At 35.8% G+C, this 13,751-nt stretch overlaps 1 protein-coding gene across 2 annotated transcripts in view; it reads left to right on the plus strand.

The window, feature by feature from the left end:
• The first annotated feature begins 7,434 nt into the window (after positions 1–7,434).
• The window catches only part of EYA2 (EYA transcriptional coactivator and phosphatase 2), a 183,015-nt gene continuing 176,698 nt past the window's right edge, over positions 7,435–13,751 (plus strand). For both annotated transcript variants that reach the window (XM_040331413.1, XM_040331415.1), the window contains exon 1: positions 7,435–7,809. The gene's annotated coding sequence lies outside the window, so the exon portion shown is untranslated. The remainder of the gene's footprint in view (positions 7,810–13,751) is intronic.

Raw genomic sequence — 13,751 nt, forward strand, 5'->3', positions numbered from 1 at the left:
CTGTATAAATGTGAATGGTCCCAAATTTGTGTCAAAAGTGTCCGATACGTCCGTCGCAATATCGCAGTCCCAATAAAAATCGCAGATCGCCGCCATTACTAGTAAAAAAAAAATAATAAAAAAAAAATCATAATTCTGTTCCCCATTTTGTAGGAGCTATAACTTTTGCGCAAACCAGACGCTTATTGCGTTTTTTGGGGTTTTTTTTGCAAAAATACGTCGAAAAATACGTATCGGCCTTAACTGAGAAAAAAAAAATTTTTTTTTAAAAAATTGGGATATTTATTATAGTAACAAGTAAAAAAATATATATATTTTTTTAATTGTCGCTTTTTTTTTGTTTATAGCGCAAAAAATAAAAAGCGCAGAGGTGATCAAATCCCACCAAAATAAAGCTCCATTTGTGGGGAAAAAAGGACGCCGATTTTGTTTGGGAGCCACGTCGCACGACCGTGCAAATGTCAGTTAAAGCGACGCAGTGCCGGACGCTGAGATTTCGCCTGGGCACGAAGGGGGTTTATGTGCCCAGTAAGCAAGTGGTTAAAGGAGCTCAGCGCCGGGATGTGTGCCGACGTCATGAGGGCCTATGTGGACTGTTGCCAAATCTGACTGTAGGCCATCGGATCAGGTGACTGTCCCCTCACCTTTCTTGGCACCTCAACCCTTTGAACTTTGTGAAAAAAAATGTAAAAATCACACAAAAAAAGCGAGAAGGTGTCAAAGGTCAAAGGTGTCAATTTGACCCCTGAACAACTTTGCTAGTCGATCCTGTCATTTAATTTAATTTTTTTGTTTTTTTAAATGCTGTAAAAATTCTGGCCTACGTAAAAAAAAATATTTTACCTTCCAACACCCTATTTTATCACCCTAAAACAGGAAGAACCTTTATGGCAGGATCACCAGGGATTTTCCTTTTTAATCTTCAAATATAAAGTGATTGGGGGCTCCTAAAAAAATACAAAATAAATACAAAATAAATGTAAAAAGTAATAAAAAATAAATAGCTAGATTCACGTACCTGTGCCTAATGTTAGGCAGGCGTCGCGTATCGCATATGCGCTACGCCGCCGTAAGTTAGAGAGGCAAGTGCTGTATTCACAAAGCACTTGCGTCCTAAGTTACGGCGGCGTATCGTAAATGGGCCGGCGTTAGCGCGCCTAATTCAAATGTGGAAGAGGTGGGGCGTGTTTTATGCAAGTGATTCGTGACCCAACGTGATTGACGTTTTTTACGAACGGCCGTGGACATATCCCAGTGCGCATTGCTCCAAATTACGCCGCAAAGACTTATTGGTTTCGACGTGAACGTAAATTACGCCCAGCCCCATTCGCGGACGACTTACGCTAACGACGTAAAAAAAATTTAATTTGACGCGGGTCCGACGTCCATACTTAACATCTTTTTGGCGGAATAACTTTAGGCCTGAAAACGCCTTACGTAAATGGCGTATCTTAACTGCGACGGGCAAGCGTACGTTAGTGAATATGCGTATCTCGCTGATTTTACGCATTCTAGGCATAAATCAGTGTACACGCCCCTAGCGGCCGGCCTATATAGACAGCTAAGATACGACGGCGCCGGCGGTCGTATCTTAGCTAGATTTAAGTGTAACTCAATTTGAGAATACACTTAAATTTACAACGGCGCAGATTCAGAGTTACGGCGGCGTATCTACTGATACGCCGGCGTAACTATCTCTGAATCCGGCTAAAGAAGTACGAACACTGTCCTGCCTTATTGACACCGTCAGTATATATACACTGTTTGAGCTTTATATGTGTTTGAGCTTTGGGGTGCCCCCCCCCCCCCACAATGCAAGAGGTTGTGCACACCTATGCTTCCAAAAATATTCTGGGATATAAAGGTGACCCTGTGCTTTGATCAAACCTTATGCCTAAAGTGTCACTAAACCCACATCATGTAGATTTATGGAGGCTTCACCTCCCTCTTATTGTAAGACACAGGCTGGAGGGGCGTGGCACAGCTTTTGACTGGCAGAAACCCGCCCACATCATGTTATTGACAAAAAAATAATAAAGATTTTATTTCACATGTAGATTTGTATGACATTTTGATATGTATATATTTATTTTTACTTATTTTTTTTATTTTTTTTTGAACATGTGAGGAGCAGCAGAGAACCAGAAGCCCCTCCTGCTTATGTTTCCCTGCAGACAGGCTGGGAGAGAGCTGGGTCACGTGACCAGCAGCAGAGGACTAGAAGCTCCTCCTTTTGAATGACAATTGCGCGGTCGTGCTACACTGTACCCAAATGAAATGTTTATCATTTTGTTCCCACAAATAGAGCTTTATTTTGGTGGTATTCGATCACCTCTGCGATTTTTATTTTTTGTGCAACAACTAAAAAAAGACCGAAATTTTGGAAAAAAAATAAGTTTTTATTTTTTTCTGTATTTTTTTTTTGTAAATACGTTTTTCTTCTTCAATTATGGGAACTGATATGGCGGCACTGATGGGCACGATGAGGTGGCACTGATGGGCCCCGATGAGGTGGCACTGATGGGCACTGATAGGTGGCGCTGGTATGCTGCACTGATGGGCACTCATAGGCGGCACTGATGGGCACTCATAGGCGGCACTTATGGGTGGCACTGGTGGGTATTTATGGGTGGCACAGATGGGCACTGATAGGTGGGCACTGGGCATAGATGGGCACTAAGAGGTGGCACTGATGGACACTGAGGGGTGGCACTGATGGCATTGCTGGGCATCAGTTCAGCCAGTGCCCATGTTGCCAGTCAGTGCCCATTTGTGGGCACTGATTGGCATCGATTGTGTTAAAAAAAAATGTATTATTGGTGTTTTTTTTTTTTTGCTCTATTGAGCACCGGGGGCACTCCCTGGTGGTCCAGTGTTGGCATCTGAGGGGGGGCTGCGCTGATAACCAATCAGGGCGAACCCCCCCTGTCAGACGCGAGTGAGGAAGAGCCGATCAACGGCTCTTCCTGTTTGGACACAGCTGATCACGTGGTAAAGAGCCTCCGCCGGAGGCTCTTTACCGAGATCGGAGCTGCAGGGTGTCAGACTGACACCCCGCATCACCGATCGCCGCGCTCCGCGCCCCCCACGTCCAGTCAGGATTTCACAACCACTTCCCGGACGTCAATTGACTATTGACCGGGCGGGAAGGGGTTAAAGGAAACGTAAAAAAAAAATGTAATTGCTGGCTAAAAAAAATAAAATAATAAAAAACGCAAATCGCGTTAAAAATTTGTGTCGAAAAGCACAGCAAGCACCGCAAAAAGCACTGGAAAAGCGCTCAAAAGCAACATGCATAGGTGTGAATCGAGCCTTAGGCTGCATTCCCATCCGAGCGTTTTCAGCTCGTAAAACGCCCGGAAAAAACGCCTGAAAAACTCCCCAACCAGCGAAATCCCATTCATTTCAACAGCACCTGTTCACATCTGATCGTTTTGTCACCTGAAGCAAAAGGTCAAAATATTACATGAGCTTCTTTTTAGGCAGATTACAGGCGTTTTTTTTTCTGCTTTTCACATTGGTGACCTATTGACCTGTACAAAATCGCGGAAAAAAATCGCAGCAAAAAATGCGGTAAAAACACTTTCTGCCTGAAAACGAAACGCTCGGGTGTGAATGCAGCCTAAAGGACTGATTTTTTTTTTCTCGTTAAAAATAAAGCGTCACAGGAGATGAAGATCCGGCGTTTTCAGCTCCTCGGCGATCGCCCCCAGGAGTTGGGAACCTCTGGCCGTCTATGTATTCCTAGTCGTGACGTTTATTTTTTTCTGTTGTGTTCACATCATTATACGGCAGCAAAGAATGGAAACCTTACACTGTTGCTCACGTCGTGGGAGTCAGGTGACATCTCTGCATGAAAAAACAAAATAAAATTCAACGCATGCTGTAAAAAAAATAAAAATAAAAAAATACAGTGAAACCAAAACTGTAAACTAACTTTGTAGCAACTTTTTCTGAACGTACTTTTTATTTTTTTTACAGTACTTCTGGGATCTTGCTGAGAATGTTGTAATGTAGAAGGCTTAACCACTTAACCCCCGGACCATATTGCTGGTCAAAGACCAGAGCACTTTTTGCGATTCGGCACTGCGTCGCTTTAACTGACAATTGCGCAGTCGTGGCTCCCAAACAAAATTGGCGTCCTGTTTTCCCCACAAATAGAGCTTTCTTTTGGTGGTGTTTGATCACCTCTGCGGTTTTTAGTTTTTGCGCTATAAACAAAAATAGAGCGACAATTTTGAAAAAAATGAATATTTTTTACTTTTTGCTATAATAAATATCCCCAAAAAATATGTAGAAAAATAAATACATTTCCTCAGTTTAGGCCGATACGTATTCTTCTACATATTCTTCTACATATTTTTCATAAAAAAAATTGCAATAAGCGTTTATTGATTGGTTTGCGCAAAAGTTATAGCGTTTACAAAATAGGGGGTAGTTTTATGGCATTTTTATTCATATTTTTTTTTTACTAGTAACGGCGATCAGCGATTTTTTTTCCGGTACTGAGACATTATGGCGGACACTTTTGACACATTTTTGGGACCATTGTCATTTTTATAGCAATCAGTGCTAAAAAAATGCATTGGATTACTATAAAAATGCCACTGGCAGGGAAGGGGTTAACACTAGGGGGCGAGGAAGGGGTTAAGTATGTTCCCTGGGTGTGTTCTAACTGTAGGGGGGGTGGACTCACTAGGGGAAATGACTGATCGCTGTTCATACATTGTATGAACAGACGGTCTGGCATTTCTCCCCTGACAGGACCGGGAGCTGTGAGTTTACACACACAGCTCCCGGTCCCCGCTCTGTAATGGGTGCCCGGCGGCGATGGCGTGTGCCCCTAGTGCCTGCTGGGCGAGGTGACGTATAGCTACGTGCTCTCGCCCAGCAGAGCCGACCTGCCGCCGTATAACTGCGGCGGCTGGTTGGCAAGCAGTTAAAGAAAAAACTGTAACCAATACAATTTAACAACTATTCACGTTTTTTAAGCCAAAAAAAAACATTGTCATATTTTCCACCAAATATTTACAGTTCACGTTATGGTCATTGTTCATGGCGTGCTCCCAAAGAATACTAATTATTTCTATCAATCTCAACCAAAATATTGGAATTATCTCTACCAAGGTCAACCAAAATATTCATACACTTTTATTTTGAGTTTCTTAACTCCTTTTATTAAAGTATTTCTCCATCTGTATCACCATGGGTGAGGCCACTGCCATTTTTCCACCTTAAAAAAAATGTAACCAATAAAATTTAACAACGTCTCATGTTTTTTAAGCCAACAAAAAAAGAAACATTGTCATATTTTCCACCAAATATTTACAGCCCACATTGTGGTCGTTGTTCATGGCGTGCTCCCAAAAAATCATAATTATTTCTATCAATCTCAACCAAAATATTATCTCTACCAAGTTCAACCAAAATATATTATCATTTTATTAAATTATTTCTCCATCTGTATCACATTTTGCCATTTTTAACCTTGTAACCAATCAAATTTAACAATGTTTCATGTTTTTTAAGTCAACAAAAAAGAAAAATTGTCTTATTTTCCACTTAATATTTGCAATTCACGTCATAGTTTTACATTCATGGTGTTGTCTCCCAGAACATCTTAATTATCTCTATCAAACTCAACCCAAATATTGAAATTATCTCTGTGGAACTCAACCAAGATATTGGAATTATCTCTTCGGAACTCAACCAAGATATTGGAATTATCTCTATCAAACTCAACCCAAATATTGAAATTATCTCTGTGGAACTCAACCAAGATATTGGAATTATCTCTACGGAACTCCACCAAGATATTGGAATTATCTCTACGGGACTCAACCAAGATATTGGAATTATCTCTTCGGAACTCAACCAAGATATTGGAATTATCTCTATCAAACTCAACCCAAATATTGAAATTATCTCTGTGGAACTCAACCAAGATATTGGAATTATCTCTACGGAACTCAACCAAGATATTGGAATTATCTCTATCAAACTCAACCCAAATATTGAAATTATCTCTGTGGAACTCAACCAAGATATTGGAATTATCTCTTCGGAACTCAACCAAGATATTGGAATTATCTCTATCAAACTCAACCCAAATATTGAAATTATCTCTGTGGAACTCAACCAAGATATTGGAATTATCTTCACGGAACTCAACCAAGATATTGGAATTATCTCTACGGGACTCAACCAAGATATTGGAATTATCTCTACGGAACTCCACCAAGATATTGGAATTATCTCTACGGGACTCAACCAAGATATTGGAATTATCTCTTCGGAACTCAACCAAGATATTGGAATTATCTCTATCAAACTCAACCCAAATATTGAAATTATCTCTGTGGAACTCAACCAAGATATTGGAATTATCTTCACGGAACTCAACCAAGATATTGGAATTATCTCTACGGGACTCAACCAAGATATTGGAATTATCTCTACGGAACTCCACCAAGATATTGGAATTATCTCTACGGGACTCAACCAAGATATTGGAATTATCTCTACGGAACTCAACCAAGATATTGGAAGTATCTCTATGGAACTCCACCAAGATATTGGAATTATCTCTACGGAACTCCACCAAGATATTGGAATTATCTCTACGGAACTCCACCAAGATATTGGAACTATCTCTACGGAACTCCACCAAGATATTGGAATTATCTCTACGGAACTCAACCAAGATATTGGAATTCTCTCTACGGAACTCAACCAAGATATTGGAATTCTCTCTACGGAACTCAACCAAGATATTGGAATTATCTCTACGGAACTCAACCAAGATATTGGAATTATCTCTACGGAACTCAACCAAGATATTGGAATTATCTCTACGGGACTCAACCAAGATATTGGAATTATCTCTACTGGACTCAACCAAGATATTGGAATTATCTCTACGGAACTCAACCAAAATATCTTAATATAGTGTACAAATAAAATATTTTTAATGATCTCTATGGTTTGCAACCAAAATATATTATCTCTATAGTGCTCAAATAAAATTGTAATTATCTCTAAGGTGTGCAACCAAAATCTCTTAATTATCTTTATGGAGCTCAACCAAAATCTCTTAATTATCTCTAGTGCTCAAATTCTGTTCACAGAATCACTGAGTAGTATATGGCCAAAGTTAGACAGGTTTCCAGTTACTGGTTTGTGCTCGTAACCCAGTCCACCAGGAATTTTTTTTTTCCTTTTGTTTAGGAAAGAGAAATTCATCAACCTGCTTTGGAAAAAGAAGACAGGAATGATGTTTTGCAAATTTTATGCCCCAGCGTAATCTCCTCCTGTCCTCCTAAGGGCTTGCAGTCCTGTCTTGTATAGGATTGAAAAGCTTTACCGAAGCCACCCCTTCCTTCTGTCTGTTCTCCTCTCCCACTCGCCCTCCCCTCTCTCCAAAGCAGCCTGTCCATCCCCTCCCTCCCCTATAGTCGTAGAGGGCAGTCAGCACAACAGCACCTGGACAGGAGTGTGTCCACCAAAGCCTCTCACTGCTCTGGCTTTTTTTTTTTACATTTTTATTATTTTTACATTTTTTTTCCTCTCTGCTTAGCTCTCCTCTCTCTCTCTCCATGAAGAGCAAAAAACTTCAGAAGTGAACTCTGCCTCTGAGCTCAGCCTTGGGAAGAACTAGAAGCCCCAAATCCCTTCCCCTTGTGTGGAAGTAGTAGAGCCTCCGCTCTGCCTGAACTTTGTAGGTGATTCTTCTCCTGCTTCATCCTTCGTTCACTCAACTAGCTGAACAGAGATTGCCTGGAGGACCTGAGAATCTTCTTCTAGACAGGGGTAAGTCCATTAGATTTTCTTTTTATCCCCTTCTCTTTTGTGCTCTGTCAACCTTTTCCTTGTCCTGATGGTTATGTCTTCAGCTCATGTTCCACATGCAGGATGAAAGGGATTTTTTTTTTGTGCAGAAAGTCTGAAGTTTGAAAATATTATAATTTTGACTCAACATGTGAAGAATGAGAGGGATGTGCGCAGGAAAAAATAAATAAATATAAATATATATATATATATATTGAGGATTACAAGTGTTGCTTCTGCACAATACTTGTTTATAAAAAAATATCCTATCTATCTCTATCTATCTATCTTCTTTCTTATTCTATCTATCTGTCTATCTTTGTTTCTGTTCACTTTCTCAATTTGTACAAATTTAATTTAAATTAGGACAAAATATTTTTTGTTATTTAAGGATTACAACTGACTGTTCTATGTGAAGACTCCTTTCAGAAAACTCTATATATCTATCTGTTTACTTTCTCTATTTGAACAAATTTTATTGAATTTAAAATAGGACAAATCATTTTTTTTTATTCTTTGCAAAAGACTATTCTGTGCAAAGACGTCTTTCAGAAAACTTTATCTCTCTATCTATATTTGTTTCTGTTCACTTACAAATATTATTTAATATAGGAAAAAAAAAATGTGTTCACTTTCTCAATTTGTACAAATTTAATTTAAATTGGGACAAAATATTTTTATTTTATTAAGGATTACAGTTGGCGGTTCTGTGCAAAGAGTTCTTTCAGAAATCTATCTATCTATCTATCTATCTATCTATCTATCTATCTATCTATCTATCTATCTATCTATCTATCTATCTATCGTTACTACGTTTACTGTTTTGATAACATTCAATCTCTTCTTTCTCCAGTTAAAGAAATTAATAAAATTAAGAAGTCTCGTTCTTCTACATGTAAAAAAAAAAGAAGCCTTATTCTTAAAAAAAAAAAAAAAAAAGACATATTTTACTGTAGTTTTTTTTTTTTTTTTTGTTATTTTACCATTTACTTTTACCAGACTCTTTTAAGCCAAATATTCAACCCCAAGGCCCACAATTAACACTCCAATCATAGATCTAACGATTTAACAGGTTAATCAAATACAAATATCACCAGGCCATTGACTCAAAATAATCTCATTACAGACCTAATTAGACTGTGCTGTCACTGGGACAATGTCTAGAGATAATGGTGTTTTCCCCCATTTCTGACTTATGAAAAAAATAATAATAATTATATATATATATATATATATATATATATATATATATATATATATATATATATATCTTTGCATAAAAATAATAACAAATATATATATATATATATATATATATATATTTGTTGTTATTATTATTATTATTATTATTATTTTTATTTAGATAGCTAGCTATTATATGCGTTTTTCAAAAACTTTCTGCACTTTTTTTAACTCCATTATATATAACTTTACCTATCTATCTAGATATCTCTCTAACTAGATGGGCTTGTGTCTTTTTTTTTTTTTTTTATCAGACTAATGCTGGCCATACATTATATAATTTTTTTGTATTAAATTTCCTTTAGATTTACCTTCAACTATGTAGTGCAAGGGCCTGCCTGATTACATACAATTTGAAGGTGTTTAAGTTTGACCTTATATTTGATGGTTTTGGTAAATCTAAAGGAAAATTGTGCAAGAAAATTGTATGGCCAGCCTAACTATTTAACTCTATCTATCTATATCTTTATATATATATATATATATATATATATATATATATATATATATATATATATATATATATATATATATATATATATATATATATATAATTTATTATTATTATACAGGATTTATATAGCGCCAACAGTTTACGCAGCGCTTTACAATATAAAAGGGAGACAATACAGTTACAACACAGTAAAATACAAGAGGATTAAGAGGGCCCTTCTCAGAAGAGCTTACAATCTAATATATATATATATATATCTGTGGAAACTTTTTAAAGAACCCTCGTGTATAAAACATTTTTTTTGTGAATTATTTAATTTAGAGAAATGTATTAGTTCAAACTGAATAAGTGCTATAGAAAATAATTTAATATCAAATAAATCTATTAAACATAATCTACAAAATTTCAGCTAAGCCTTCTCTTATAAAGTCTTTACTCATTTTTTTTTGTGCCTTCACATTTGTGGTCTGTCTGACCATAACCCCAGCTGTAAGATCTATTTTAGCATATTAGTGCTCACATCCTTTCTTTTTTTTTTTTTGTCTTATTTTTTGTTTTTTTACATTAAGTGCAATAATCAATTCATTAAGCCCCAATTAAAATATACAACCCAATAACCATTAATGCATGTCAGGCACGATTGGATCAGCCTTACTAGTTACATTTTAATCCGCCACGCAGCTTTTTAATCATTTTTAAGTTAAAAGTCCCAAAAAAAAGTGGGCAGCCCATGAAAAATGACTTTCCAGCTGCTCTGGGGGGACTTTTTTTTTCCCCGAAAGATGATTTAGTGGTCTGCAGTAGGCAGTTTGGAACCTACAGGAGGGTTATACTCGACGTTGCGATCTTACAAGGAAGTTATTGCTATTTCACCATCTGAACTGCTTTATTTCATAATAAGCCCATTAGTTTTACAATATCCCCTTCGGAATAGGTTTTTGCTTGTTAAAACTCACAAGGCTACTCCAGAGAATACCTATTATTACGGAACTGCTTCTTGTAACTTCCAAAATTGCTTAAAAATATAACACGTCCAACTCAACAGCCAAAGCAAATCACACAAAAAAAAAAAAAAAAAAAGTTATGCTTGTTTGGGTTCATTTATGCAATTTTATTTTAATAACTGGAAATGTCTGCGCTCTTACAGCCATAGTTTGAAACTATTTTTAATATAAGTAGCAGTATCTGTAAAGAAATATAAATACATTTATATATATATATATATATATATATATATATATATATATATATATATATATATATATATATATATATATATATATATATATATATATATATGTGTGTGTATATATTACAGCCATAGTTTGAAACAGTTTTTAAAATAAGTAGCAGTATCAGTAAGGAAAAATAAATATATAAAATGTTTTCTATTTTTATTTCTATATATGCTGGATATTAGTCAAATCTTTATAATCTTTGAGTGTGTTTTATTTATTTATTTGTGGGTTTTTTTAAGTAGTGCAAAGTGCGTTTGAATTATTGCGATCACATGACACGAAAAAAAAAACCCATTGTGAATTCTTTGTTTTTTTTATGCTAGTATAGATAGAAAATATATTTTGTAGTGCTGAAGATTAATTTAAAGTTTAAATTAAGAATAAAAAAAAATGTAAAATAAGGATATTACCCCCCAAAAATTTAGTTTCCCATGTTGCGAAAAATCTTCAATAAAATTATTATTAAAATAAATGTAAAATAAAAACCTAATACCTGCCATTTTTATCCTAAATTCTTAAATAGTGTAATTTTTTTTTGTTCGTTAAAAAATAACCAATACAATTGTATCTATGCCAATCATAGCATGTGTAAAAGAAGTTTGTTGAATTTTACAGCATGTGTAAAATTTTGTCGAATTTTTTTTTTTTCTTTTTTTTTTTTTATATTTGTTATATAATCCAATCACAATATTTAGCTACAGATTCCTGACATAATAAAAAAAAAAAAAAGAATTCACAATGTTTTCATGCGTGTCATGTGATCGCAATAATTCAAACGCACTTTGCACATTAGCGATACCTTAATGAATAGTGCCTTATAAAATATTCATGCTTAGCATATGGTTTCAAATGACAGTAATTATGTTAGTAACTTGCAGTAACTGTTACAGTTCTTAATACAATCCCGGCTGTTTTTACGTGCATATGAGTGCATGAACAAAAAAAAATCAAATGTAAAAAAAAATAACATTTTTTTTTTTTAAATCTTCTTTTAAAAGCATTATTTTGCCGTTTTTAGTTTCTTCAAAGGTTTTGTGGACACGACCTATTTTTTATTAATTATAAAGCACAAATGAACAAAGAGAGAGGCCCTTATAGAGAGGTATACCTTGAGCAACCAGGAATGAGAAACCTGGCCCAAAGAGCTTACAATCGAAACATAAAAAGGGAATACACAGAAACAGCAAATGTTTCAAAACTTTCCAAAAACGTGCAAAGAAATCGCACTAATGTTAGTTTTACATTATTGAAAGGAAGTGGATTTTTTTTATTTTCCGAACGTTTCCTGGCGATGTTGTGTTGCATCAGGAAAATGTATTTGGATTTTTTCTTTTTTTTTTGGAAAGGAGGCAGTGAAGTCCCTGGAACGCAGCCTCTTTGCAGGCAGTCGGCGGTGAACTGGGGAAGGTACACACTTGTGTTATCATAATATTTAAGTGGAGGTTGTTTAGTAGAAGGTCTCTTTTGTTGGAAGAGGAAAATGGTGGATTTATTAAACAAACGCCTTCACGGTTGAGCCAGTGCTGTGAAGATCTGTGGGTTTAGCAAACACTGTGCTTGATGACAGAGCACAATCCCCTAGACAATCACGTCTCTCCCCAGGTCCCTCCGCTGCCCCGGTCCTACGCTAATAGAAAGGCAAGTCAGTAGAAGTCACCAAATTCAACAAGACCATCAACAGGGCCTCCCGCTTTATAGATCTTAGCTGGCTTAATGGAGTTTATTCATCACCCTGTTTTTTTTTTTATCAGATCTAGTTAGGTGACAAATAACTGCAGCAACATGGTGGTGACAGTGGCTCTGTCCCTTTGTCCCAAAGGTGATGACACTCCAAAAAAAAAAAAACATCACTCCGTGTCCCTTTGTTACATTATTAAAGATCCTAAAAGCTTCTATTTGATTTAAAAAAAAAAGATTCTAAAAGCTTTGCTTGGAGACCAAATATCACATAGATACATTCTCAAAGATCCTTAAATCATTTCTACTTGTCCCTATGTTACATTATTAAAAAAAAAACATTTGTGAATCGGTACTGCTTGGACCTTGAAGAAGGGGGACCTACCCCCGAAAGGCATGTCCTGAAAAATTGTATGTTAGTGCAAATAAAAAAAATTAATAAAAAAATATCACGGACAGTACTCAATTGTTTCTGTCGCAAGTGCACAAATACGGCTACAATCGCCGAAAATGCTTTGGCGCATTGGAGATCAAATGTTACATAGACACGTCCTCAAAGATCTGAAAAGCTCTGTATTGTTGAAGAAATATTACATAGATACAGAAATATTACATGGATACATTCTCATAAATCTGAAAAGCTTTGCATTGGAGATCAAATGTTATTACATGGGTACAGAACTATTAGATAGATACATTGTCATAAATCTAAAAAGCTTTGCATTGGAGAAGTAATAGTACATAGATACATTCTCAAAGATCTTTAAACATTACTATGTAATATTTCTGTATCTTTGCAATAATATTTCTTCAACAATACAAAGATTTTCAGATTTTAGAGGACGTGTCTATGTAATATTTGATCTCCAATGCAAAGCTTTTGGGATCTTTAATTACGTAACACAGGGACATGTTAGTAATGTTTAAAGATCTTTGAGAATGTATCTAACATGTCCCTGTGTTACGTAATTAAAGATCCCAAAAGCTTTGCATTGGAGATCAAATATTACATAGACACGTCCTCTAAGATCTGAAAATCTTTGTATTGTTGAAGAAATATTATTGCAAAGATACAGAAATATTACATAAATACATTCTCATATATCTAAAAAGCTTAACATTGGAGTAGTAATAGTACATAGATACACTCCCAAAGATCTTTAAAACATTACTATATGTCCCTGTGTTACATAATTAAAGATCCCAAAAGCTTTGGAGCATTGGAGATCAGATGTTACATAGATACGTCCTCAAAGATCTGAAAAGCTTTGTATTGGAGAAGAAATATTGCATAGAGACAGAAATATTACATA

This window comes from Rana temporaria, chromosome 12 (genome assembly GCF_905171775.1).
Source record: "Rana temporaria chromosome 12, aRanTem1.1, whole genome shotgun sequence".
Taxonomy (NCBI): Eukaryota; Metazoa; Chordata; class Amphibia; order Anura; family Ranidae; genus Rana; species Rana temporaria.